At 44.7% G+C, this 26,660-nt stretch overlaps 1 long non-coding RNA gene across 1 annotated transcript; it reads left to right on the top strand.

Moving 5' to 3' along the window:
* The first annotated feature begins 11,280 nt into the window (after nt 1-11,280).
* On the top strand, nt 11,281-16,460 carry LOC141041739 (uncharacterized). Its single transcript, XR_012203160.1, has 4 exons — nt 11,281-11,699; nt 12,979-13,056; nt 14,570-15,288; nt 15,700-16,460. It is a non-coding gene; the product is annotated as an uncharacterized lncRNA (long non-coding RNA).
* Nucleotides 16,461-26,660: the final 10,200 nt, after the last annotated feature.

Raw genomic sequence — 26,660 nt, 5'->3', positions numbered from 1 at the left:
GGAAACGATGAAGCCAGCAGTTTTCCGGCGGGAACGCCGAAAACACACTTTTCCGGATGGACCTTGATGTCATATGTACGGAGGTTGTCGAACATGAGACGCATGTCGTCTATTAATGACTCGACGTGCCTAGTCTTGATGACGACATCATCCACATATGCTTCAACTGTCTTGCCGATTTGTTTCTCCAGGCATGTTTGAATCATGCGTTGGTAGGTGGCGCCGGCGTTTTTAAGCCCAAAGGGCATAGTGTTGAAGCAGAAAGGCCCGTATGGGGTAACGAATGCCGTTGCGGCTTGATCGGACTCCTTCATTTTGATTTGATGGTATCCGGAGTATGCGTCGAGGAAACATAGTGAGTCGTGTCCTGCAGTAGCATCAATAATCTGATCGATGCGGGGGAGGGGGAAGGGATCCTTAGGGTAGGCCTTGTTGAGGTCTTTGAAATTGACGCACAAGCGCCAAGATTTGTCCTTCTTTGGCACCATCACCAGGTTTGCTAGCCAGTCCGGGTGTTTTATTTCTCTGATGAATCCAGCCTCAATTAACTTGGCTAGATCCTCCCCCATAGCTTGTCGTTTGGGTTCGGAAAAGCGCCGTAATGTTTGCTTGACCGGCTTATATCCCTTCAATATATTGAGGCTGTGTTCGGCCAACCTGCGTGGGATTCCTGGCATATCAGAAGGGTGCCAGGCAAATATGTCCCAGTTCTCGCGTAGGAATGCTCGTAGTGCGGCATCGACCGCTGGGTCCAGCTGAGCCCCGATGGAAGCTATCTTCTTGGGGTCCGTCTGGTGGACTTGAAATTTGACTATTTCGTCTGCTGGTTTGAAGGAGGTGGATTTGGGCCGCTTATCAAGGATTATGTTGTCCCTATCCACCGTGGAGTGTAGTGCGGTTAACTCTTCGGCCGCGAGGGCCTCGGATAGTGCCTCAAGGGCCAAAGATGTGGTTTTGTTTTCGGCGCGGAGTGCTATGTCCGGATCACTGGCGAGAGTGATAATACCGTTGGGCCCGGGCATCTTGAGTTTCATATACCCGTAATGAGGTATAGCTTGAAAGCGCCTGAATGCGTCTCGCCCTAACTGGGCATGATATCCACTGTTGAAAGGAGCTACCTGGAAGGTTATCTCTTCGGACCGATAGTTCTCCGGCATGCCGAATACCACCTCGAGTGTAATTTTCCCCGCGCATCGTGCCTCCCGGCTGGGAATGATTCCTCGGAAGGTCGTATTACTTTGCTCGATGCGGCTCTTGTCTATTTCCATTTTATTGAGCGTGTCTTCGTAGATGAGATTTAGCCCGCTGCCGCCGTCCATGAGCACTTTAGTGAGCCGAAAGTCATCCACAATTGGATTGAGGACCAAGGCAGCTGGTGCCCGGACTGACCGGAATTTTGGTTCATCACTGGCATTGAAGGTTATGGTCGTGTCATTCCAGGGGTTTATTGCTGCGACTTGGCAGACTTCGGCGAGGTCGCGGAGTGCCCTCTTGCGCCAATTGTTTGAAGCGAAAGTCTCGAAGACCGTCAATACTCTGAGGTCGTCGTCTTCCCGGGGGCGTTGCTCTGAGGTGTTTTTGGTGAGGATATCCTCGCCGCTCTTGGCCACTTGCCGGAGTATCCAACATGCTCTAAGGTTGTGGGTTGGTATGGTATCCGATGTCGTGTGTATTTTGCATGGCCTATCGAGCCATCCCTCCAGAACGGTTTCGCGTCCCGTAATGGGCTTAGTTTTCTTCACTATGGGGTCAGGTGCCCCGCGAGGGTGCATCCTTTTTGCCCGCCAGAGGGGTTGAGTGGAGACCGGTGGTCCCCAGCAAGCTGTCTGAGTTTTCCAGGCGCTTTCCATTGCGCAGTACTTCTGTACTATGGTTGCCAAGTTAGTGAAGTGTAATACGCGATTATGGTTGATGGCGTTGAGGATTCCTTCGTCCATGCAATTATTGCAGAATACTGAAATCGCGTCCTCGTCGCGGTAATCTTTAATCTTGTCTTTGACAAGGAGGAATCTGGCCCAAAAGTGATGGACTGTTTCCTGAGACTACTGTCGTACGTACATGAGGTCGCATATATCCGGAGGGCCGGAATTGCTTGGCGACTATTGCTTGTGGTGGGTGGGTGGCTTTAAATCCGAAGCCTAACCCAATTTGGAGTCCGGAGTTTGAAAAACTTCCGAGCTTATTAGTTCGGGCTCCGGGATGTTAAATGATCCTCCAGGCTCGAGGCCCGATTCTAGGTTCGGGGGACCGGGAGTGTCCTCCCGCCGACAGGTATCCGGCTCTTCGAGTTCGGAAATCCGAACATAACTCATCTTCAACATAGGGGAAGAGTTGTTGTTTTGCTCCTCTACGACCACTATCTGATGGGTGATCGGCGGAGATCTGATTTCTCTCTGATCGGGTTTAAGCCCAATCTGATCATATTCTGTAGCGGCTCCCATGGCGGCGATGCGATCCAGGAGTTTTTTTAAAGACGACAACTCCGCCGGATCCATTCGTTTGGAGTATTTGGAGTCAACACGGAGATGATTCTCGATGACCTGAGAAGTCATCATTGGCTTAACGGCCGAACGGGCGGTCATGGTAAAGCCGCCCAGCCGGAGGGTTTGGACTGAGGCCAGGGCTCCCCCGGAGGTGATACTGTCCTTGATAACAAGGCGGGCCATCGATCCTGTCTTCGACATCACAGCGGAACTCTCAATGAAAGCACCAATGTCCGTGTCAAAACCGGCAGATCTCGGGTAGGGGGTCCCGAACTGTGCGTCTAAGGTCGATGGTAACAGGAGAAGGGGGACACGATGTTTACCCAGGTTCGGGCCCTCTTTATGGAGGTAATACCCTACTTCCTGCTTGATTGATCTTGATGAATATGAGGATTACAAGAGTTGATCTACCACGAGATCGTAATGGCTAAACCCTAGAAGTCTAGCATGTATGATTGTGATCGCCTCTACGGACTAAACCCTCCGGTTTATATAGACACCGGAGGGGCCTAGGGTTGTACAGAGTCGGTTAACCGAGGAAGGAATCTTCATATCCGAACGCCAAGCTTGCCATCCACGCCAGGGAGAGTCCCATCCGGACACGGGAGGAAGTCTTCTATCTTGTATCTTCATGGCCCATCAGTCCGGCCCACATCACATATGCCGGACGCCCGAGGAACCCTTAATCCAGGACTCCCTCACCCGTCATCGGAGCGCCAGTTCAGCCGCGTGTTGTGGATCCGCCTCGTTTGGATATGACTCCGCCTCAGCATATTTCGACACCACCGAGTCATTATTCTAACCCTTTGGATAATATGATTGCTGCGGCGACGTGATTGGCGGCTCTCCCAGTTGAAGGCGAGTCTCCGGCAGCGATAGAGACACGGAGGGCCAGAGAGCTCTTCAGACAGCCCTGGCTCAACAGGCGGCTTACTCATATAGCCGCGAACGGATTCACTCAACCCCTCGACCAAGCCGGAGTTATAGCAGGCACATTGACTCGCCAGCAGTTTTGAGCAGTGACCCCATAACCAGTCTCGTAGGCATGACCCGGCGCGCGGTGCTGTCGATGCTCAGACATTGGTGGATCAGGGCAGGGCACGTCGGGAGGCGGAACTAGCGGCTCAGCTAGCGGCTCAACGGCAATCTCCGGTTTATCCATCAGCATCTGTGGAGGCAGGAGTGCCCTCTAGAACCCTGGGTGTGCCATGTTTAGTGTCGGCTCTATGCAACGAGCGTTTACCTAAGGATTTCAAGGGCCCTCGTAAGGTGCCTAATTACACATCGGATCAGCCCCCGGAGGCTTGGATTGAGAGCTATGAGATGGCTATGGAGATGTTGGATGTTAATGATGCTGCGTGTGCTAAGTATTTCACCATGATGTTGGATGGGCTGGCTCGTACTTGGTTGAAAGGGATGCCTGCTAACTCCATTAGGTCATGGGCGGAGTTGAAAACGCGTTTTATCCAAAAAATTAAAGACACGTGCAAGCAGCCTATGTCAATTCTGGATTTAGATTCTTGCGCCCAAGGTGAGGGCGAGTCGACAGCTAATTGGGTACGCCGGATCTCAGCCATTATACACTCATCGGACAGTATCAACGCCGGTTCAGCAGTCCTGATTTTGGAGAAGAATTGTCGTTTCCTTCCCCTTAAGCAGAAACTGGGGCGGCTTAAACGCCACTGCAATGACATGGGGGAGCTCATGGCGACTCTCGTCAAATATGCCGACTCTGATAGTACTAAAGACCCTGAGTCTGATGAGGAGAAGACTGGAAAGCGGAAGAAGAGCGGCAATGCAAAGGGGCAGCAGCATAATACAGCGGGTCAAAGTGGCAACGGTAAGCGCAAGGCTGATGGCAATTTAGATTTTGTGGCTAACACCAATACGCAGAATACTAATCAGCATCGCAAGGGAAAACCGCCCCGGCTTGGGGGGCCAAAGTTTAACATTGAGGCGATGATGAATAAGCCTTGTCCAAAGCATGGTACGCACGAGAAGCCGGCCACTCGTCTGTGGAAGGATTGCTTCATCATGTGGGAGTATAGGAATTCCAAATTTTTCTAGAACAATCACGGCCCGAATGGCAGTTCAGGATCCGGCTCTCACGGGCCTGGCTTTGGTGGTGGCGGCTCAAACTCTGGTTTCCAGGGCCAGGGTAGTCAAGGCAGTTTTAATCAACAATCTAGTCAAGGGAATCAGCAGCAGCAGTCTGGTTATCAGAGTAATCCAAAGCAGTTGAATAGTGGTCAATATCATGTGTTTACCACGAGCTTATGTAAACGGGACCAGAAGGTTCATAAGAGGGCAGTTAACATAGTTGAGCTGGCAATCCCTCGATATTTGCGATGGTCCGAACATGCTATTGTGTGGAGCCGTGAGGATCACCCGCCCCGGGTTGACAATCCGGGTCAGTTGGCTTTGGTGGTTGCACCGCAAGTTGGAGGGTACAAGTTTACTAAGGTGCTCATGGATGGAGGCAACAACATCAATATCCTTTACTATGATACTTTCCATCGTATGAGTTTGACTGATAAGGATCTTAAGCCGTCTAATACTGTTTTCCATGGCGTGGTGCCTGGTAAGTTGGCGTATCTGGTGGGTAAGATAGCTCTGGAAGTGGCTTTTGGTGATGAGCATGATTACAGAGCTGAGACATTGACCTTTGAAGTGGTCAAGATCAAGAGCCCTTATCACGCTTTGTTTGGGCGCGCCCCCTGCCTCGTGGGCCACCTGGAAGCCCCCCGATGCCCATCTTCTGGTATAAGGTGTCTTTTGCCCTGGAAAAAATCAGAAGGAAGCTTTCGGGACGAAGCGCCACCGTCTCGAGGCGGAACCTTGGCGGAACCAATCTAGGGCTCCGGCGGAGCTGTTCTGCCGGGGAAACATCCCTCCGGGAGGGGGAAATCGTCATCACCATCGATCCTCTCATCGGAAGGGGGTCAATCTCCATCAACATCTTCACCAGCACCATCTCCTCTCAAACCTTAGTTCATCTCTTGTATCCGATCTTTGTCTCAAAACCTCAGATTGGTACATGTGGGTTGCTAGTAGTGTTGATTACTCCTTGTAGTTGATGCTAGTTGGTTTATTCGGTGGAAGATTATATGTTCAGATCCTTTATGCACATTAATAACCCTCTGATTATGAACATGAATATGATTTGTGAGTAGTTACGTTTGTTCCTGAGGACATGTGAGAAGTCTTGTTATAAGTAGTCATGTGAATTAGGTATTCGTTCGATATTTTGATGAGATGTATGTTGTATTTCCACTAGTGGTGTTATGTAAACGTCGACTACATGACACTTCACCAGTGTTTGGGCCTAGGGGAAGGCATTGGGAGGTAATAAGTAGATGATGGGTTGCTAGAGTGACAGAAGCTTAAACCCTAGTTTATGTGTTGCTTCGTAAGGGGCTGATTTGGATCCATATGTTTCATGCTATGGTTAGGTTTACCTTAATTTTTCTTTCATAGTGGCAGATGCTTGCGAGGGGGGTTAATCATAAGTGGGATGCTTGTCCAAGGAAGGGCAGTACCCAAGCACCGGTCCACCCACATATCAACTTATCAAACTAACGAACGCGAATCATATGAGCATGATGAAAACTAGCTTGACGATAATTCCCATGTGTCCTCGGGAGCGCTTTCCTTTATATAAGAGTTTGTCCAGGCTTATCCTTTGCTACAAAAAGGATTGGGCCACCTTGCTGCACCTTGTTTACTTTTGTTACTTGCTACCCGTTACGAATTACCTTATCACAAAACTATCTATTACCGATAATTTCAGTGCTTGCAGAGAATACCATACTGAAAACCGCTTGTCATTTCCTTATGCTCCTCGTTGGGTTCGACACTCTTACTTATCAAAAGGACTACGATAGATCCCCTATACTTGTTGGTCATCAAGACTCTTTTCTGGCGCCGTTGCCGGGGAGTGAAGCGCCTTTGGTAGGTGGAATTTGGTAAGGAAAAATTTATATAGTCTGCTGAAATTTACTGTCACTTGTTACTATGGAAAATAATCCTTTGAGGGGCTTGTTCGGGGTATCTTCACCCCGACCAGTAGATAAAAGAGTTGCTCCTCAACCTACTGAACCTACTGAAAATGTTTACTTTGAAATTCCTTCGGGTATGATAGAGAAACTGCTAGCTAATCCTTTTATAGGAGATGGAACATTACATCCCGATATGCACCTAATCTATGTGGATGAAGTTTGTGGATTATTTAAGCTTGCAGGTATGCCCGAGGATGTTATCAAGAAGAAGGTCTTCCCTTTATCTTTGAAGGGAAAGGCATTGACATGGTTTAGGCTATGTGATGATATTGGATCATGGAACTACAACCGATTGAAATTGGAATTTCATCAGAAGTTTTATCCTATGCATCTGGTTCATCGTGATCGTAATTATATATATAATTTTTGGCCTCGCGAAGGAGAAAGTATCGCTCTATCTTGGGGGAGGCTTAAGTCAATGTTATATTCATGCCCCAATCATGAGCTCTCAAGAGAAACTATTATTTAAAAAAATTATGCTCGGCTTTCTCTCAACAATCGCTCCATGCTCGATACTTCTTGTATTGGTTCTTTTATGATGAAGACTATTGAATTCAAATGGGATTTATTGGAAAGAATTAAACACAACTCTGAAGATTGGGAACTTGACGAAGGTAAGGAGTCATGTATAACACCTAAGTTTGATTGTGTTAAATATTTTATGGATACCGATGCTTTTCGTGAATTTAGCACTAAATATGGACTTGACTCTAAGATAGTAGCTTCTTTCTGTGAATCATTTGCTACTTATGTTGATATCCCTAAGGAGAAGTGGTTTAAATATCATCCTACCATTGAAGTAAAAGTAGTTGAACCTATTAAAGTTGAAGAAAAGACTATCACTTATAATGTTGATCCTATTGTTCCTACCGCTTATATTGAGAAACCACTTTTCCCTGTTAGAATAAAGGATCATGCTAAAGCTTCAACTGTGGTTCGCAAGAGTAATGCTAGAACACCTACACCCTCTGAGAAAATTAAAGTTGAACCTAGTATTGCTATGGTTAAGGATCTCTTGGTCGATAATATTGATGGGCATGTTATTTACTTCTGTGATGAAGCTGCTAGAATTGCTAGACCCGATACTAAAAATAAACATAGACCTGTTGTTGGCATGCATGTTGTTTCTGTTAAAATAGGAGATCACTGTTATCATGGCTTATGTGATATGGGTGCTAGTGTCAGTGCAATACCTTATACTTTATATAAAGAAATTATGCATGATATTGCACCTGCTGAGATAGAAGATATTGATGTTACTATTAAGCTTGCCAATAGAGATACTATTTCACCAGTTGGGATTGTTAGAGATGTTGAAGTCTTGTGTGGGAAAATTAAATATCCTACTGATTTTCTTGTTCTTGCTTCCCCACAAGATGACTTTTGTCCCATTATATTTGGTAGACCCTTCTTGAATACTGTTAATGCTAAGATAGACTGCGAAAAGGATATTGTTACTGTTGGTTTAGGGGATATGTCTCATGATTTTAATTTTGCTAAATTTCGTAGACAACCCCATGATAAAGAATTGCCTAGTAAAGATGAAATTATTGGTCTTGCTTCTATTGTCGTGCCTCCTAATGATCCTTTAGAACAATATTTGCTAGACCATGAAAATGATATGTTTATGAATGAAAGAAGGGAAATAGATGAAGTATTCTTTAAACAGGGACCTATTTTGAAACACAACTTGCCTGTTGAAATTCTAGGGGATCCTCCTCCACCCAAGGATGATCCCGTGTTTGAGCTTAAACCATTACTTGATACTCTTAAATATGCTTATCTTGATGAAAAGAAGATATATCCTGTTATTATTAGTGCTAACCTTTCAGAGCAGGAAGAAGAGAAATTATTGAAAACTCTGAAGAAGCACCGTGCTGCTATTGGATATACTCTTGATGATCTTAAGCGCATTACTCCCACTCTATGCTAGCACAAAATAAAATTGGAGAAAGATGCTAAACCAGTTGTTGATCACCAACAACAGTTGAATCCCAAGATGAAAGAAGTGGTAAGAAATGAAATACTAAAGCTTCTCGAGGCAGGTATAATTTATCATGTTGCTGATAGTCAGTGGGTAAGTCCTGTCCATTGTGTCCCTAAGAAGGGAGGTATTACTATTGTTCCTAATGATAAAGACGAATTGATCCCAAAAAGAATTGTTACAGGTTATAGAATGGTAATTGATTTCCGCAAATTAAATAAAGCTACTAGAAAGGATCCCTTTACCTTTTATTGATCAAATGCTAGAAAGATTATCCAAACATACACATTTTTGCTTTCTAGACGGTTATTCTGGTTTCTCTCAAATACCTGTGTCAAAAGAGGATCAGGGAAAGACCACTTTTACTTACCCTTTCGGTACCTTTGCTTATAGACGTATGCCTTTTGGTTTATGCAATGCACCTGCTACCTTTCAAAGATGTATGACGGCTATATTCTCTGACTTTTGTGAAAAGATTGTTGAGGTTTTCATGGATGATTTCTCCGTGTATGGAACTTCTTTTGATGATTGCTTACGAAACCTTGATCGAGTTTTGCAGAGATGTGAAGAAACTAATCTTGTCTTGAATTGGGAGAAGTGCCACTTTATGGTTAATGAAGGTATTGTCTTGGGGCATAAAATTTCTGAAAGAGGTATTGAAGTTGATAAAGCTAAAATTGATGCTATTGAAAAGATGTTGTGTCCTAAGGACATTAAAGGTATAAGAAGTTTCCTTGGTCATGCTGGTTTTTATAAGAGGTTCATTAAAGACTTCTCAAAAATTTCTAGGCCTCTGACTAATCTCTTACAAAAAGATGTTCCTTTTGTCTTTGATGATGATTGTGTAGAAGCATTTGAAATACTTAAGAAAGCCTTGATTTCTGCACATATTGTTCAGCCACCTCATTGGAATTTACCCTTTGAAATTATGTGTGATGCTAGTGATTATGCTGTAGGTGTTGTTCTAGGACAAAGAGTTGATAAGAAATTAAATGTTATCCAATATCCTAGTAAAACTCTAGACAGTGCCCAGAGAAATTATGCTACTACTGAAAAAGAATTTTTAGCAGTTGTATTTGCTTGTGATAAGTTCAGACCTTATATTGTTGATTCCAAAGTAACTGTTCACACTGATCATGCTGCTATTAGATACCTTATGGAAAAGAAAGATGCTAAACCTAGACTTATTAGATGGGTCTCTTGCTACAAGAATTTGATTTGCATATTATTGATAGAAAGGGAGCTGAGAACCCCGTTGCAGACAACTTATCTAGGTTAGAGAATGTTCTTGATGACCCACTCCCTATTGATGATAGTTTTCCTGATGAACAATTAGCTGTCATAAATGCTTCTCGTACTGCTCCCATGGTATGCTGATTATGCTAATTACATTGTTGCTAAATTTATACCACCTAGTTTCACATACCAGCAAAAGAAAAAGTTTTTCTATGATTTAAGACATTATTTCTGGGATGACCACACCTTTATAAAGAAGGAGTAGATGGTGTTATTAGACATTGTGTACCTGAGCATGAACAGGAACAGATCCTACGCAAGTGTCCCTCCGAAGCTTATGGAGGACACCATGCTGGAGATAGAACTGCGCATAAGGTATTGCAATCCGGTTTTTATTGGCCTACTCTTTTTAAAGATGCCCGTAAGTTTGTCTTGTCTTGTGATGAATGTCAAAAAATTGGCAATATTAGTAGACGTCAAGAAATGCCTATGAACTATTCACTTGTTATTGAACCATTTGATGTTTGGAGCTTTGATTATATGAGACCGTTTCCTTCCTCTAATGGGTATACACATATTTTAGTTGCTGTTGATTACGTTACTAAGTGGGTAGAAGCTATTCCAACTAATAGTGATGATCATAACACCTCTATTAAGATGCTTAAAGAAGTTATTTTTCCGAGGTTTGGAGTCCCTAGATACTTAATGATGGATGGTGCTTCACATTTTATTCATGGTGCTTTTCGTAAAATGCTTGCTAAGTATGATGTTAATCATAGAATTGCATCTTCATACCACCCACAGTCTAGCGGTCAAGTATAACTGAGTAATAGAGAGATTAAATTAATTTTGTAAAAGACTGTTAATAGATCTAGAAAGAATTGGTCCAATAAACTTAATGATGCATTATGGGCCTATAGAACTGCATATAAAAATCCTATGGGTATGTCTCCGTATAAAATGGTTTATGGAAAAGCATGCCATTTACCTCTCGAACTAGAACATAAGGCATATTTGTAACGCTCGAATATTTAAGCTACAGTAATCCTCTGTTAATGAGGCCACGTCACCATTGTTACTGTTGCTAAACTCTCGTTGATTTGAAACCGGTTGAAAATTCAAATTTAATTTAAAGTCAAAAATAAAAGTTCTCAAATGTCAAAACTAAAATCTACAAACTGTGGCAAATATTCCGTAAGTAATTGTGGTGGTGAACCGATATTTTTTTAAAGTGTTTTAGTGCACTAAAATAAATAAAACAGTAGCTAAAATAATTAAACAAATGCCTTTTATAATTTCTAGGATATCAAAGTAATTTATTCGAATATCAAACTTTTTGTGGCAGAGGTATAACTGGTAGTACTAATTTAGAAACTACTTTTGTATTTTAACTAAACTAAAATAATGTGAAACTTAAAAAAAAGACAAGAGATAAAATAATAATAATAAGAAAATCCCCTGGGCCTTGGCCCACCTAGCCCCCACCGGTCGCCTACTCCTCCTGTTCCCCTGGCGCGGTCGCTACAGGGGCGGGTCGTCCCCGACCGCCTCGCTGGCGCCGACGGGGAGGGGATAAGGACCCCCCTCGCCCCCTCGATTCCCTCGTCCGCTCTCATCAACTCCACCTTCCCCTCCTCTCTCTCCCTGTCAAACCCTAGCCCTACTCCCCTTCCCCCACTCGCGCCGCTTCCTCCTTCCCCGAGCAAAGCTGCCGCCACCGCTCACCATAGCCATGGCCACCGGCCAGGCCTTGCCGACCCGAGGTGTCCAGGAGGACCCTCCTCTTCAACCACGTCGCTTGCGCCCCTGGATCAAGGCGGGGGAACCACCGAACGTCTCCTTCGACCTACTCTTCTCCGCCCCGGCCACCGCGACCTCGTCGTCGATCTACCGCGCCGCGTCCTCTCCGGCCTCCCCATGCTTCTCCGCGGCACCGCTGTGAGCCGCCGTTCATTCCCCCTTCTCCCTTTATTTCTTCTCGTCGCCGTAGGACGTCGCCACCGCCCGGACCTCTCCGTCCGCTCCTGTGCGCCTGCGCTCGCGCGTCTGAGCCCGCCTCGCTCCCACGCGTGCTCTGCCGTGCTCCCCATGCCCTGGTCACGCGCCCGCGGCTCCTTGACCCCGCGCTAGTCGCGCCCGCCCGGGGTCCCCTGCTCGCCCCGCGCATGTCCAGCCGCCTCCCCTGCCTGCTGTTGTGCTGATGCAGCTGCTACTTTGCTGCTGCCGTCGCCAGGCCCTGCAGTCGCTCGCGATGCCGCGTTCGGGCCTCGTCCTGCCTCGCCTCCGGTCGCTGCCCTTGCGTGCCCCGCGCCGGCCGCGCGCCCGCCCGCGCCCTCCAGCGCTTGGCCGCGCCCGCACCACGCCGCTGCCCACCGTTGCTCTGCCTGTACTGATGCTAGTACTGTTGGTGCTGCATAGTTAGCTTTTTAATTTCTACGTCGACTAAGCCCCTAAACAGCCTCTAATCAGCGGTTAAACAGTTTTTAATATGTGTAAAAATAATATGAATAGGTAGTACACTTGACAAGGTTCAAATGTTTCCATTGGACCAAATTCACTTGATGCATGGATTACATCCTATGAAAATCATAAATTGCTATCTTCTGTTAAACAGAGAACATATTTATTCTCTAGCTTTGCGTGTTGTGTGTGCGCGCTGTGCGTGTGGCCGGCTGGGTTCTGCCCAGTAGTGGCCGGCCCTTGTTAGTACTAGGTTTAGCTAGTTATATTAATTAGTGCTAAGTTAGTCTAGTAGTAGATGACACGAAGGCCCTCATTAAATAAGTTAGGTTTATTTAATTGTTTAGGTAAATAGTCCATGACATGTTGACTAGTCAAATTGACTTGGTCAATTCGAATTAAAAGTAATTTAGAAAATCTACAATATTATTAAAACTTTGAAAAATTATGTAAATTAACCCATAACTCGGATCGAAAAACTTTGTACGTGAAAGTTGCTCAGAACGATGAAACGAATCCGAATACGCGGTCCATTCGCCCGCTACATGTATCTATCATAGAAAATGTCGAACCTTTTCCCTCGGTTCATCTGTCTGACAAACGTCCGGAACCGGGAAAACTTTCCCGGATGTTATCCCCCTCTATCGGTATCGCGTAGCACTGCGTTAGAACGCCTCTAGCACCGCTTATTGTCTTGTTATCCATATGTTTGCGTGCATTTACTGTTTCTCCCCCCCCCCCCTCTTCTTTCCGGTAGACCCCGAGACCGTGGGTGATGCCCCTGTGATCGTCTACGTCACCGACGACATTTCTTCCCTTCCAACGGATCTTCCAGGCAAGCCCCCCCTTTGATCATCCCGATATCGCGCATTCCATTCTCTCATGCTTGCATTAGATTTTGCTACTATAATTGATTGCTCCTATTCTGATGCATAGCCTGCTTTTGTACCTACTATTGTTACCTACCTGCTTATCCTAAACTGCTTAGTATAGATTGGTTAGTGATCCATCAGTGACCCCCACCTTGTCCTTGTTGCCCCTGCTTCATCATCGATGACTCGATCAATGTGATCGACGACCAGAGCCCGACACCTCACATCACATCACGCCCCTTTTGTTGCTCGACTCTGCAAAGCTACTATCGAGTGCCGAGGATGATCCCTCATAACGCACTCCTGATGATAATTCTGTAGTGTAGCTATTCGGTCGTGGTCATCGAGGGTGATTTCCTCTTTCACCATTCCCGATACGGCTCTGTCGTGCAACACCTTAAGTGTGAACCTTGAGGGTGGTCCCTCTTACGTTCACCTTGATGATTACATTGAGTGGAATCCACCGGGGGTGATTCCTCGGGTTTTCCCCTTGATGTCTGGACACACAGTTACCTTGACTTTACTTGAGATCGTTGTGAAAGCCGGGCGGGCCCGGAGAGCACCCGTGCGATGTGACGGTGGCGGCTGGCTGTTTAGCGGTATCACCTAAGAGGGGGTGATAGCTCTGGACTTGTCCCGACAGCCGTCACTTCTTTTAATAATGCACTAACAGGTTTGGGTATTTGTTCTGAGTTGGCCTTTGGCCTTTACGCACTAACCACCACGCGAGAATAGTTATGTGCCTCGACGTCGCAGTATCAGCCGAAGCTTTGTGAGACGTCCAGTTCAGTATTGCGGCACGGTCGGATCGTGCTGGCCATCCGAGGCGGTGCTGGTATCCACCCTGCTCGCAACGACCCGGAGTGCAACGGGCGATGGGCCCAAGACCCCGGGGTGCTTAGGATGTAGACCGGCGGGGACCTCTCTGCTGAGCCTAGGTAGGGCTGCGACGTGTTGATCTTCCGAGGCCGGGCATTGACCCCAGAAAGGTGTGTCCGGCCAGAATGATCGAACGTGTTGGGTAACGTGGTGCACCCCTGCAGGGAAGATATATATTCGAATACCGTGTCCTCGGTAATGGACGTTCAGACTTGTATCCTGATCTTATACAACTAGAAATGGATACTTGAGATATGTGATGGATATGTGGCTCCGGGATTGCTTTCTCGCAGGGAGTCAAGGAAGGATCTCTGGGCATTAATGTTACAACATGTTTGATAATTATAAACTGCTATTCTTTACTCTTCTACATGCTGCAAGATGCTTGGAGCTGCTCGAAGATGCTAGTCTTCGATAGGCTAGGCCTTCCCCTCTATTCTAGCATTTTGCAGTTCAGTCCACAGATATAGCCCTTCCATTTGATACCAATGCATACTTAGTATAGATCTGATGCTTACGAGTACTTTGGATGAGTACTCACGGTTGCTTTGCTACCCCTTTTCCCCCTTCCTTCTTCTTTCCGATTGATGCAACCAGATGGTGGATCCTTAGAGCCAGATGCCACCGCCGACGGATGCTACTACATGGAGGCCGCTGAAGATCAGGAGTAGCTAGAAGGTCCCAGGCAGGATGCCTTGCCTCTTCGATCGTTGATGTTTGTGCTAGCCTTCTTAAGGCATCCTTGTTTAACTTATGTCTGTACTCAGATATTGTTGCTTCCGCTGACGCTTGTGTATCGAGCTTGTATTCGAGCCCTCGAGGCCCCTGGCTTGTAATATGAAGCTTGTATTATTTTATTTGTGTCTAGAGTTGTGTTGTGATATCTTCCCGTGAGTTCCTGATCTTGATCGTACACGTTTACATGTATGATTAGTGTACGATTGAATCGGGGGCGTCACAATATTGGGCTATTAAAGAGCTCAATTATGATTTCAAACTTGCTGGTGAGAAGAGACTATTTGGCATTAGCTCACTTGATGAGTGGAGAACCCAGGCCTACGAGAATGCCAAACTGTTTAAAGAAAAAGTTAAAAGATGGCATGACAAAAGGATACAAAAGCATGAGTTTAATGTAGGTGATTATGTTTTGTTATACAACTCTCGTTTAAGATTTTTTGCAGGAAAAATCCTCTCTAAATGGAAAGGTCCTTACGTTATCGAGGAGGTTTATCGTTCCGGTGCCATAAAAATCAACAACTTCGAAGGCATAAATCCAAAGGTGGTGAACGGTCAAAGAATCAAACATTATATCTCAGGTAATCCCATAAATGTTGAAACCAATGTTATTGACACCGTAACCCCGGAGTACATAAGGGACACTTTCCAAAACGTTTCAAACTCCGAAAAGGAATAGGTATGTGGTACGGTAAGTAAACCGACTCCAAAACAGTTCTAATAGCAATTTCTCTCCGTTTTGGAATATTTAAGAAAATAGAAAATAAGAATTAGTCCGAAAGGGACACGAGGCATCCACGGGGGTGGAGGGCGCGCCCTACCCCCTGGGCACGCCCCCTGCCTCGTGGGCACCTCGTGTGCCCTCCGGACTCCATTTTCTTGCACGATACTTCTTTTGGTCGGTAAAAATTTATTATATAATCTCCCGAAGGTTTTGACCACGGTACCACGACAAAATCCTCTGATTTTGTTTCAACCTGTTTTTCTGACAGATCTAGATCACCATGACGTCTTCAAGCGCCCCCAAGGACAAATTTTTCGAGAAGGTCATCAACCCCTACCTCGCGGAGGTGCTGCAACACCCTCAAACCATTGAGATGCGTGAGGGGGTGCTGCACATCCGCGATGTTGGGGGACCAAGGAGGACCGGAAGCGTGGAGACAAGACTCGAAGCAATGGAGCAACAAGTTTTGAAGTGCCAGGGGATGGTGGAATGCGGACTCAACGCCAACCACATGATGATCGCGGAGTTCACCAACAACCACAAGCTGGATGCCAAGAACATTGGGGAGACCATCTCCAAGCTTCACGGGAAAATCGAGCACTTCCAAGCCCAGATCTATGACCTGCAAAACCAAAACTGTGAGTATGAATATAGGTTCAAGAGGATGAGTTTGGCTGCAGATTTGAGGATCTCGGAGACTCGATCATCCTTCTATGATGGTGAGCCTATGCCTTGGAAGATGGACGACAAGCCTATATCATCAACAACTCCATCATCACCACCTCTGAAGAAAGAGACATAAATACATGGGCACTCCCCTTGGCAACTGCCAAGCTTGGGGGAGGTGCCCCGGTATCGTATCACCATCACACTTCTATCTTTGCCGTTTTTCTTAATTCGATCCTTTTGGTTATATCTTGATCTAGTAGAATAAAGTTTAGTTTGATCTAGCTTTGAGTTTTTGTGTTGATCCTTATCCAGGTAATCGAGTCCGTGAGCTATATATAATAAAGATTAGTCTTGAGTCGATGGCTTAATTATCTTGCTATGATCTTGAGGGAATAACAGAAAAAAGGGAAGAATAAAAAGAAATAAAGAGATCATATTGATCTTATGGAGAGTAATGACTTCACATATAAAGAGTATGATGAATAAAAGTTGTTGAGAGTTTACAAACATAGTTTTGGTCATCGTTGCAATTAATAGGAAGTAATAAAGAAAGAGAGGTTTTCACGTATAAATATACTATCTTGGACATCTTTTATGATTGTGAGCACTCATTAAAATATGACATGATAAAAAGTTGATGTTGGACAAGGAAGACAACATAATGGGTTATGTTTTCTTATATCCGAAATAAATTATATTGTCATGGATTATCCAACATGTTGAGCTTGCCTTTCCCCCTCATGCTAGCCAAATTCTTTGCACCAAGTAGAGATACTACTTGTGCTTCCAAATATCCTTAAACCTAGTTTTGCCATGAGAGTCCACCATATCTACCTTTGGATTGAGTAAGATCCTTCAAGTAAGTTGTCATTGTTGCAAGCAATAAAAATTGCTCTCTAAACATGTATGGTCTATTAGTGTGGAGAAAATAAGCTTTATACGAGCTTGTGATATGGAAGAAATAAAAGCGACAGACTACATAATAAAGGTCCCTATCCCAAGTGGCAATATAAAGTGACGTTCTTTTGCAATAAGATTTTGTGCATCCAACCATAAAAGCACATGACAACCTCTGCTTCCCTCTGCGAAGGGCCTATCTTTTATTTTTGTCTTATACCTTATACAAGAGTCATGGTGATCTTCACTTTTCCCTTTTACACTTTATCCTTTGGCAAGCATTATGTGTTGGAAAGATCCTGATGTATATATCCAATTGGATGTGGGTTTTCATAAAGCATTATGTTGACGTTACCCTTGAGGTAAAAGGTTGGGAGGCAAAACTATAAGCCCCTATCTTTCTCTGTGTCCAATTAAGACTTCATACCCATAAGTATTGCGTGAGTGTTAGCAATTGTGAAAGACTAAATGATAGTTGAGTATGTGGACTTGCTGAAAAGCTCTTATATTGACTCTTTCCGATGTTATGATAAATTGCAATTGCTTCAATGACTGAGATCATAGTTTGTTAGTTTTTAATGAAGTTTCTGATTCATACCTTACATTGTGAATAGATTGTTACTTCAGCATAAGAAATCATATGACAATATATATATGTTGCTATTCTAAGAATGATCATGATGCCCTCATGTCCGTATTTTATCTTATCGACACCTCTATCTCTAAACATGTGGACATATTTTTCGATATCGGCTTCCGCTTGAGGACAAGCGAGGTCTAAGCTTGGGGGAGTTGATACGTCCATTTTGCATCATGCTTTTATATCGATATTTATTGCATTGTGGGCTACTATTACACATTATGTCGCAATAATTATGCCTTTTCTCTCTTATTTTACAAGGTTTACATGAAGAGGGAGAATGCCGGCAGCAGGAATTCTGGGCTGGAAAAGGAGCAAATATTAGAGACCTATTCTGCACAACTCCAAAAGTCCTGAAACTCCACGAAGGTCAGTTTTGTAATATATTAAAAATATTGGGCAAATAAAGCACCAGAGGGGGGCCACCCACCGTCCACGAGGGTGGAGGGCGCGCCCCCTGCCTCGTGGGCCACCTGGAAGCCCCTCGATGCCCATCTTCTGGTATAAGGTATCTTTTGCCCTGGAAAAAATCAGAAGGAAGCTTTCAGGATGAAGCGCCGCCGTCTCGAGGCGGAACCTTGGCGGAACCAATCTAGGGCTCCGATGGAGCTGTTCTGCCAGGGAAACATCCCTCCGGGAGGGGGAAATCGTCACCATCGTCATCACCATCGATCCTCTCATCGGGAGGGGGTCAATCTCCATCAACATCTTCAGCAGCACCATCTCCTCTCAAACCCTAGTTCATCTCTTGTATCCGATCTTTGTCTCAAAACCTCAGATTGGTACCTGTGGGTTGCTAGTAGTGTTGATTACTCCTTGTAGTTGATGCTAGTTGGTTTATTCGATGGAAGATTATATGTTCAGATCCTTTATGCACATTAATACCCCTCTGATTATGAACATGAATATGATTTGTGAGTAGTTACGTTTGTTCCTGAGGACATGGGAGAAGTCTTGTTATAAGTATTCATGTGAATTTGGTATTCGTTCGATATTTTGATGAGATGTATGTTGTCTTTCCTCTAGTGGCGTTATGTGAACGTCGACTACATGACACTTCACCATTGTTTGGGCCTAGGGGAAGGCATTGGGAAGTAATAAGTAGATGATGGGTTGCTAGAGTGACAGAAGCTTAAATCGTAGTTTATGCGTTGCTTCGTAAGGGACTGATTTGGATCCATATGTTTCATGCTATGGTTAGGTTTACCTTAATTCTTCTTTCGTAGTTGCGGATGCTTGCGAGGGGGGTTAATCATAAGTGGGATGCTTGTCCAAGGAAGGGCAGTACCCAAGCACCGGTCCACCCACATATCAAATTATCAAAGTAACGAACGTGAATCATATGAGCATGATGAAAACTAGCTTGACGATAATTCCCATGTGTCCTCGGGAGCGCTTTCCTTTCTATAAGAGTTTGTCCAGGCTTGTCCTTTGCTACAAAACGGATTGGGCCACCTTGCTGCACCTTGTTTACTTTTGTTACTTTTTACCCGTTACGAATTACCTTATCACAAAACTATTTGTTACTGATAATTTCAGTGCTTGCAGAAAATACCTTACTGAAAACTGCTTGTCATTTCCTTTTGCTCGTCGTTGGGTTCGACACTCTTACGTATCAAAAGGACTACGATAGATCCCCTATACTTGTGGGTCATCAGTATAATAAAGCCGGCATCCCTGATAATTCAGGGCCTCTGTCGTTTCATTTCTGAGAATATGAGTCTTTATTGTCACTTCATTCGATCACTTGGGTGCTTCCTGCTTATTGAGCATAGCTATGATTACCCTCTTGATCCGGCTTGTACGCCATGATTACAAAATACTTGGGGGCTTCCTGCTCATTGAGCATAGCTATGACTACCCTACTGATCCGGCTTATACGCCTGGAATGCAATATTACTTGGGGGCTCCTTATTAATGAACAGAGCATTGTTGACCCTTGTAATAGGCTTGGACGCCAGGTGTATTCACCAAAAAAATCTGGGTTATCCTGCTGCCACTCCGGCCAGGTAATCTTGGAATGACTCGCCGTACTCTTGACAATCAATCTTGTAAAGACCCTGAATTAGTGAAAGTTAAAACGGCGATTGGTCATGTGAGGTCCGGCTTACGGGTTTGAATTAAGGTTTAACTCAGCGGCTGCGTGGCCCTTGAATAACACTTGACATTGAGGTTTGGCAGCCTATGAAAGCCTTGTTTTCTGTTTTTTCTGATTTATATTTGATTTAAACATTTTTTTGAGGTTCATCTTTTGTGCCATGTTGATACATGGTTGAAAACTGATTAGGGCCACGTCGCCTTATGGTTCATATAGGAATATATCCGGAGTTTTATTAACCCGGCCTGGTTTTGGACTTTAAGTCACCAGTGTAATTATGTGCTTAGAGTGCTGTGCTCTAAGCTTTGGGATGTTACCCATTGCTGCATATGGCGTGATAAGCCGACAGTATGAATAAATTGAAGAGGGCATTGTGCTCTCATTCTTTGGGTTGTTACCCTTACTGCACAACGTATGATAAGCCGACAGTGTGAACAAATATCACAGGTATGATATTTATTTTGTTGTGATTATATGAGGTTTTGATGAACCGGCCCTGGTTATGGACTATTTAGTCATCAGTGGTTTTTTATATGGGGTATTGTGACCCGCCCTGGGGTAAACTGCCAGGGCACATGTTATCTGCTTATGTGCAGGAAAAAATGATAGGCATGGTCTGCATAATTGATGGTATTATAATCATAAGTGGCAGATCTTCAAATGATGGATCGGCAGTGTTATGCAAATAAACACGCATGATGGCGTGACAGATCAGGGTTGTTTAACTAGCCTATTTCAAGGCATCTGATGGCCCAAAAGGATAAGTGTTTTTTGAGACATAGCATCCAAATGCTATGACTGGTAAACCGGCTCATGAATTAAGACTTCTAGTCTTGGCGGGTCGAAGCCTCCGGGTCATCCTGCGCTTCTTCTTCTTCTTGATTACCCATTTGCTGGAAGTCAGGCGTGGCCCAATTGATACCGGTCAAAGCTCTAAACACAGCCTCATCGTCTATAAGATTTGATGGATCAATGTCAGAAGCGAAGGTATGCTTACGAGTCGGCGGGATGAGATCCACCTCCTGATGAACCGGCGCCTTCACCTTCTTGTTATCAGCATCATAAGTTGCCTGATATTGGGATAGGTCTGTGTCTTCAGCCAGTTTGCTTGCTACTAGACGCATTTCCCTTGCTATTTTTGCAAAGTCATCAGCGCTGAAGGGAGACCCATTCTGCTTGCCATGCCTTTGCCCGGCTTAGGGCATGCGCCGGCTCTGGCAGCTGATCACTTTAAATCCTCAATCCTTTGGGGCAGCACCGATAGCTTTTCAAGTGTTTCTTTGATGAGGAAGGGCGGCTGTTTCTTATGAATAGCAGCACAGATTGTCCGTTGAGCACCAGTGTATAGCTGCTCTACCAGAGTATAGACAGCCTTGAGCTTGATGCACATGTCTAAACCCAACTTGGTGCTTCGGGAGCCTACATTAGTAAAATTATTGGTAAACTGGTAGATGATTATGATATACTGTTGGTGCAAAGGAAAGTATTTTTTGTTACTTACCGAAGATGGCCGATGTCATGCTGTTGATTTGATGCTTTAAACCGGACAACTCGTCAGTTACCGGTTTAAGGGCTGCTTCGGCATCCTCTGCTCTTTTTAGTAAAGCTGCCTTCTCGGTCTCCCAGCCGGTTCTATCAGTACTGAAGCTCTGTTTCAACTGCTCAATGTTTTCCAATGCAGTCTTCACCTCTGATTTGGCTTTTGAAGTCTCAGATTGTTGAGTTTGAATGTTGGCCCTCAGATCTTTGACTTGGGATCCCTTCTCATTTAGTTTCGCCTGCGACATGAATAACATGGAAGGTATTATGATCATGATTATTTTTGAAGTCCCAAGCACAATACAAGTATTTTGCTTGGCACTTGGGAGCTAATGCCTATTGCTCTTTTTTCAAGACAAGTTTCTATGATGACCCGGGCAAAATAATGTGATCCGGCTTATAAAGGCTACATACTTGGATGTTATTTTCATCCATGGTGATAAGTACCAGTTTATTCATGCTGATTAAACCGGCCCTTGGGGGCTACAGGGGCAAAGTTAATCACTTTTATTTGAAGTCTCGGCTTAACTTGATAATTTAAGCCGGCCCTTGGGGGCTACTAGTTTTGATCTTCATTCATTTATGATTATCTAAAAGTCTATAGTATATTCAATTCTATTATATTCTATAGACTTGGCGGCTGATAGAGGTATATTTATGAAGAGGATTGTGCTGGATTACCTCAAAGCGCTCCTTCATTAGATTGACCAAGCCAGCTTCGAAGTCACGCTGGTGTGAAGACGGTTCAAATAACCAGAGTGAATTTCTTGAGCACTAAATTGAGCATAGCCTTCCAAGTCAACTTTCCATTTCCCTTTAACTGCTGCTAACAAGAATAAGTACGGAGAGATTGACCGATCACTTGAGGGAACGATCGAGGAGACCGATCTCCCTTTCGGCGTATTCCCTTTGGCTATATAATCGTGTGGTTTCTGGAAAATTTCAACAGCAGAGAATTCCTCCTTGGTGTTGTGTTTGGACAGGGCAATGGGGTTGCCTGGGGCCTGATAAGTTGTCCCAGTAATCATTATATCATCAGATTCTTGAGCTGGTTGAGCAGGACTGGGCAGTTTATCATTTTCTGGATCAACGTCCATGGCATCTTGAGTAATGGTTTGGTCTTCTGGAGGGGGATCATCCACAGCAGTTTCGGACACTTGATGCAAAGTTTCAGGTGTAACATGCTTCTCCGGTTCAGCAGTCTTGGATTCTTTAGCCGGTTTGTCAATTTTCTGTTTCTTGCTGGGCTTGGCTATACCACTGAAAAGGAAGTGTAAGACAGAGTTCATATGACAATTAAAAGAGCAACGTGGATAAATTTAACACTCTTACCCAGGCACGGTCTTGAAAGCCGGGATTTGAGTCCCAGTTGAGTCGCCGGAGGAGGAATGAGATGTTCCCTGATAGTTTGAATCAAACGGGTTAAGAGGTTGTCAAAAAAGACCCGCCTTGGGATAAGCTAAGTCAGAAATATTTGAAACCTCCGGTCGACGCTTGCGAGGTGCAGGTGTGTTGGGTAAGCCGGAGGAAAGGACTCCACCGCCACTGTTCCGGGTTGTGCGGCGAGCTTCATATTGCTGCTTCTTCAAAATAAAGTTGGGATCCAAATAAGCTAAAGGATGAGAAAACCTTACCTTCCGGCTTGCTTGACGAACTTCCTGTCTTGGCAAAGGTTCAGAGTCGGAGGAAAGGATAGTTACCTCTTCATCATCTGCACGGCTAGCCTCCACGTCATCCTGATAATGGTCATTGTCAATAAGATGTACAAATAATGAGCCAAGGGAATCAAGTTCTACCTCTGACTCGTCATCATCATCTTTATCATCCAAGTTGAATAACTCGGTAGGATTGGTCTTCTTTCTTAGCAGGCTTTTTGATAGCTTTGCTCTTCGTCTGGGTTTTCTTGGCCGGCTTATCCTGCAGCTTCTTAGTCCAAAAAGGTGAATCGGCCTGCAAAAATTAAATGGGTATGAAAAGACAATTTAAGGGAAGGTATGATTCAATTGTGAAATTGGTTAAAAGCTTACAGCTGGCGGTTTGTTAAGGACGCAGAAAGGATTCAATCCGACTTTACTGCAGTCTTCCAAGCTCTCATTTAACAGAGATTTGGTCATATTATTGATGTCTTCGTCAGTCATTTTAATCTGACAGTGGCGTTGAGGATCTTTTAACTCGCCGGTGTACTCGCACATTAAGCCGGATCGGCGGCTTAAAGGCAAGACTCTCCGGGCGACCCAGCATCGAAGCAGATCAATTCCAGTCAAGCCATTAGCCATCAAGGCTCGGATCTTTGAAAAAACTGGCATATATTTCTTCCATTCTACTGTACTGATGCGATCTGGAAGAGGATGCCTGTTGCTAAGCCGGCTGGCGCGATAACCCGGAAGAGGATTTTCCCCTTCTCGAGAAGTGTCTTTGCAATAAAGCCAGTTTGGTTCCAGTCTTTGGGATGACTGGGCAGAGTGGCGGCTGGGAAAGTGGCTTCTTTCCGTCGCTGTATAGAAATACCGCCTAACTCTAGACTGGGCCCGTCTGTGAATTCATTCTGCCGGTTTAAGTAATAAAATTCCCTAAATAACTCTACGGTGGGCTCCTGTTGAAGGTACACCACGCAGAATACTTGAAAGTTACAGATGTTTGAAACGGAATTTGGTCCAATATCTTGCGGATGGAGTTTGAAAAAATGTAGCACATCGCGGAAGAATTTTGAGCCGGGAGGGCTGAAGCCCCGAAGCATATGATCAGTGAAGACAATCACTTCACCATCCTTGGGCTCAGGAGGGGTTTCTGTGCCTGGTACCCTCCAATGAATGGCACCTTTTTTGGCTAGGACACCTATTTGAACATACTCGTTCAAATCTTCTTCGGTGACCCGGGAAATGACCCAGTTGCATGCAGTGGCAGTTTTGCCCATTTTGAGGTTGAAGGCCTAAAAGAAAGAAATATTGCCGGTCTAAGGTTATGTTGTTAAGCCAGACCATTGATTCAAAAGTAAAGTGCTATAAACGGATGACGTGTTAAGCCGGACGGTGAGCATTGAAGTACACGGCTATTCATATTGGCAGCTTAAAAGGGGACTAATGGTACCTGCCGGGTTAAGGATTATGTTGTTAAACCGGCCGGGGTTAAAGGTCATATGACGGATTATGGTTTACGGTATAAGCCGCCATGGCAGTTATGGTATTTTAAATCTATCAGTGAAAATTTTTCTAAGAGATGGACAAATAGATTTCACAGATTGGAGCTATAATTTTAGATCCACAACAGTTCAGAAAATGCAGTAAATTCTAAACCTAATGTGGCGGCAGCAGGAAAGTTCGTGTGCTCCGATGAGATCTTCTATGAAGAGAAAGTATTCTGATGTTAAAACGAATGCTAAACTGCTACCGCATAAGTTTTATACATGTTCAGATCAAAAAGCTACTCGAGCTAAGGGAGAAAACGAAGAACGGCGAAGAACACCGACGAACAGAGCAAACCTAAGGAGATGAGTACTTACAGACGCTGATGGACAGCGGTGGTGCGCCGGCGTTCTCTGGTCTAGTCATGCTAATGCAGCGGCCTGAGATGATGCAGTGGACAGAGGTCGGCAGCGGCGGAGCTCGGGTCTGCAGAGGAGTCGCGGGGAGGAAGACGAAGATAAGGAGGCAAGGGGGAAAATGAAAAGGACCCCCATCCCTATTTATAAGAGGATGGATACAAGGCATGCGCGGGAATCGAGGAGGCCGAAATTATCATGTGGCTATGTGGACGCCTCGATTTTCGGGATGTTCATGAAAAGATAAGGATCTGTCAAGATTCTTGGCCTCGTGCGAAATTAATGTGAAATGACGTCATGGCGGGTTAAGGTGGTTCTGCGAGCTGACATCATGGAGGGTTACAGTGAGTTTCTAAAATGAACGATGCAAGATGTTGACAAGTCAAGTACTGAAGATTGATGTGAACAAGTTCAAATCAACCTAGGGCCTAATGTTGGGGATATAACTACTAGGTATGACCCGCCCAGGAGGGGCCGGGTCATACCATTGGCGACTTATAAATGAAGATGGCGGGTCATGGAAAGCTTATTGACGGCCCAAGACCCAGAGGCGACTTGAGGCCCAAGAGGATGAACCGCCATATGTATGACTTGTGGTATAAGGCAAGTTTAGTTAGTCATCGAGCCAGACACGTTGTGTATGAGCCGACCGAGACTCTCTAAGCCGCCGGGCATCAACCTGTGTATATAAAGGGGTGACCCGTCGGCGGGTTAAGACAAGAAACAAGAGATCGAGAACTAGGTCAAGCGTATTCGCTCCCTGGTAATCGAAACCCAAGCAATACAACCCCAAAACTGGAGTAAGCCTTTACCTCCACCGCGAGGGGCCGAACCAGTAAAAACTCTCTGTGTCCTTTGTCCTGATTAACCCCTTTAAGCTAACCTAGTTGCGATGGCTCCACGACTAAGTCATTTCGCTAGGACATCTGCCGTGTTAAGTCCATGACATGGGGTGTAAGAGCATCTCCTAGAGATGATGCAAAATAAGGCAACCAAAAGAAAATTTAAGACATGACAGAGTAGGTTGTAGAGCACCAGAAAAATTTCTGCCATGAAACTGTTGCCCTAAAACTTGCAACCACTTTAGGAAGCACGAGGCAATCCGAGTTTGTTTGGTACTCTCTCCATTCATAAATATAAAATACTTATTGATATTTTAATGTAAACTACATAAAATGAGTGAACAAATACACTAAAATGTATCTATATACATTTAATTCAAAAAAGAAGTTAGAATATAACATATATGTGAATGGAGGGAATACTTGTTATTGTTACTATGTGCAATGGCTTATTGTGGTCAAGGGAGTATTATTATTTGCAACATTGCATGTTCTCAGCTTTATGATTATTTCCTCATCATGTGTAACTTTTGAAATGTTTTTTTTATGCGTTGTTCCCTAAAAAAGGTTGTTGGTCTGATGCACTGGTCTTTTCGGACCTTATCATGCCGGCTTTCTGACCGTTTACTACAACAAGATTTGTCTGGATCGTGTGAAAGAGGCGCGATGGCGCGCCATCACTCACTCTAGTGCTTGTAGTCGTCACTGGATAAGCTGCGGACATGGATGTACTTTGGGTTACTTCTGTTGTTCTTCATACTACCATGATGTTTAATGAATACATCTCAAATTTATATTAAAAAAATCTTCCAAAGTGTACTTCCCTGAACATTTATAATAGATCCGATTTTCTTAAATAAAAAAATTGGAATGCTTGCGCCGACAGGTGTTTGGCAAGATACACGGCCGGACGTACGGGGGCGTCCTCCTCGGCCGAACCCGAACGACCCACCGCCATGCGGGCCCGGGACGACCGAGCCGTTTATTGTTCCCGGGGCATCGGCGA

The sequence above is a fragment of the Aegilops tauschii genome, chromosome 2 (assembly GCF_002575655.3).
Source record: "Aegilops tauschii subsp. strangulata cultivar AL8/78 chromosome 2, Aet v6.0, whole genome shotgun sequence".
Lineage (NCBI taxonomy): Eukaryota > Viridiplantae > Streptophyta > Magnoliopsida > Poales > Poaceae > Aegilops > Aegilops tauschii.
Note: the sequence above shows the minus strand (reverse complement) of the source record. Positions and strands in the feature narration are given on the sequence as shown.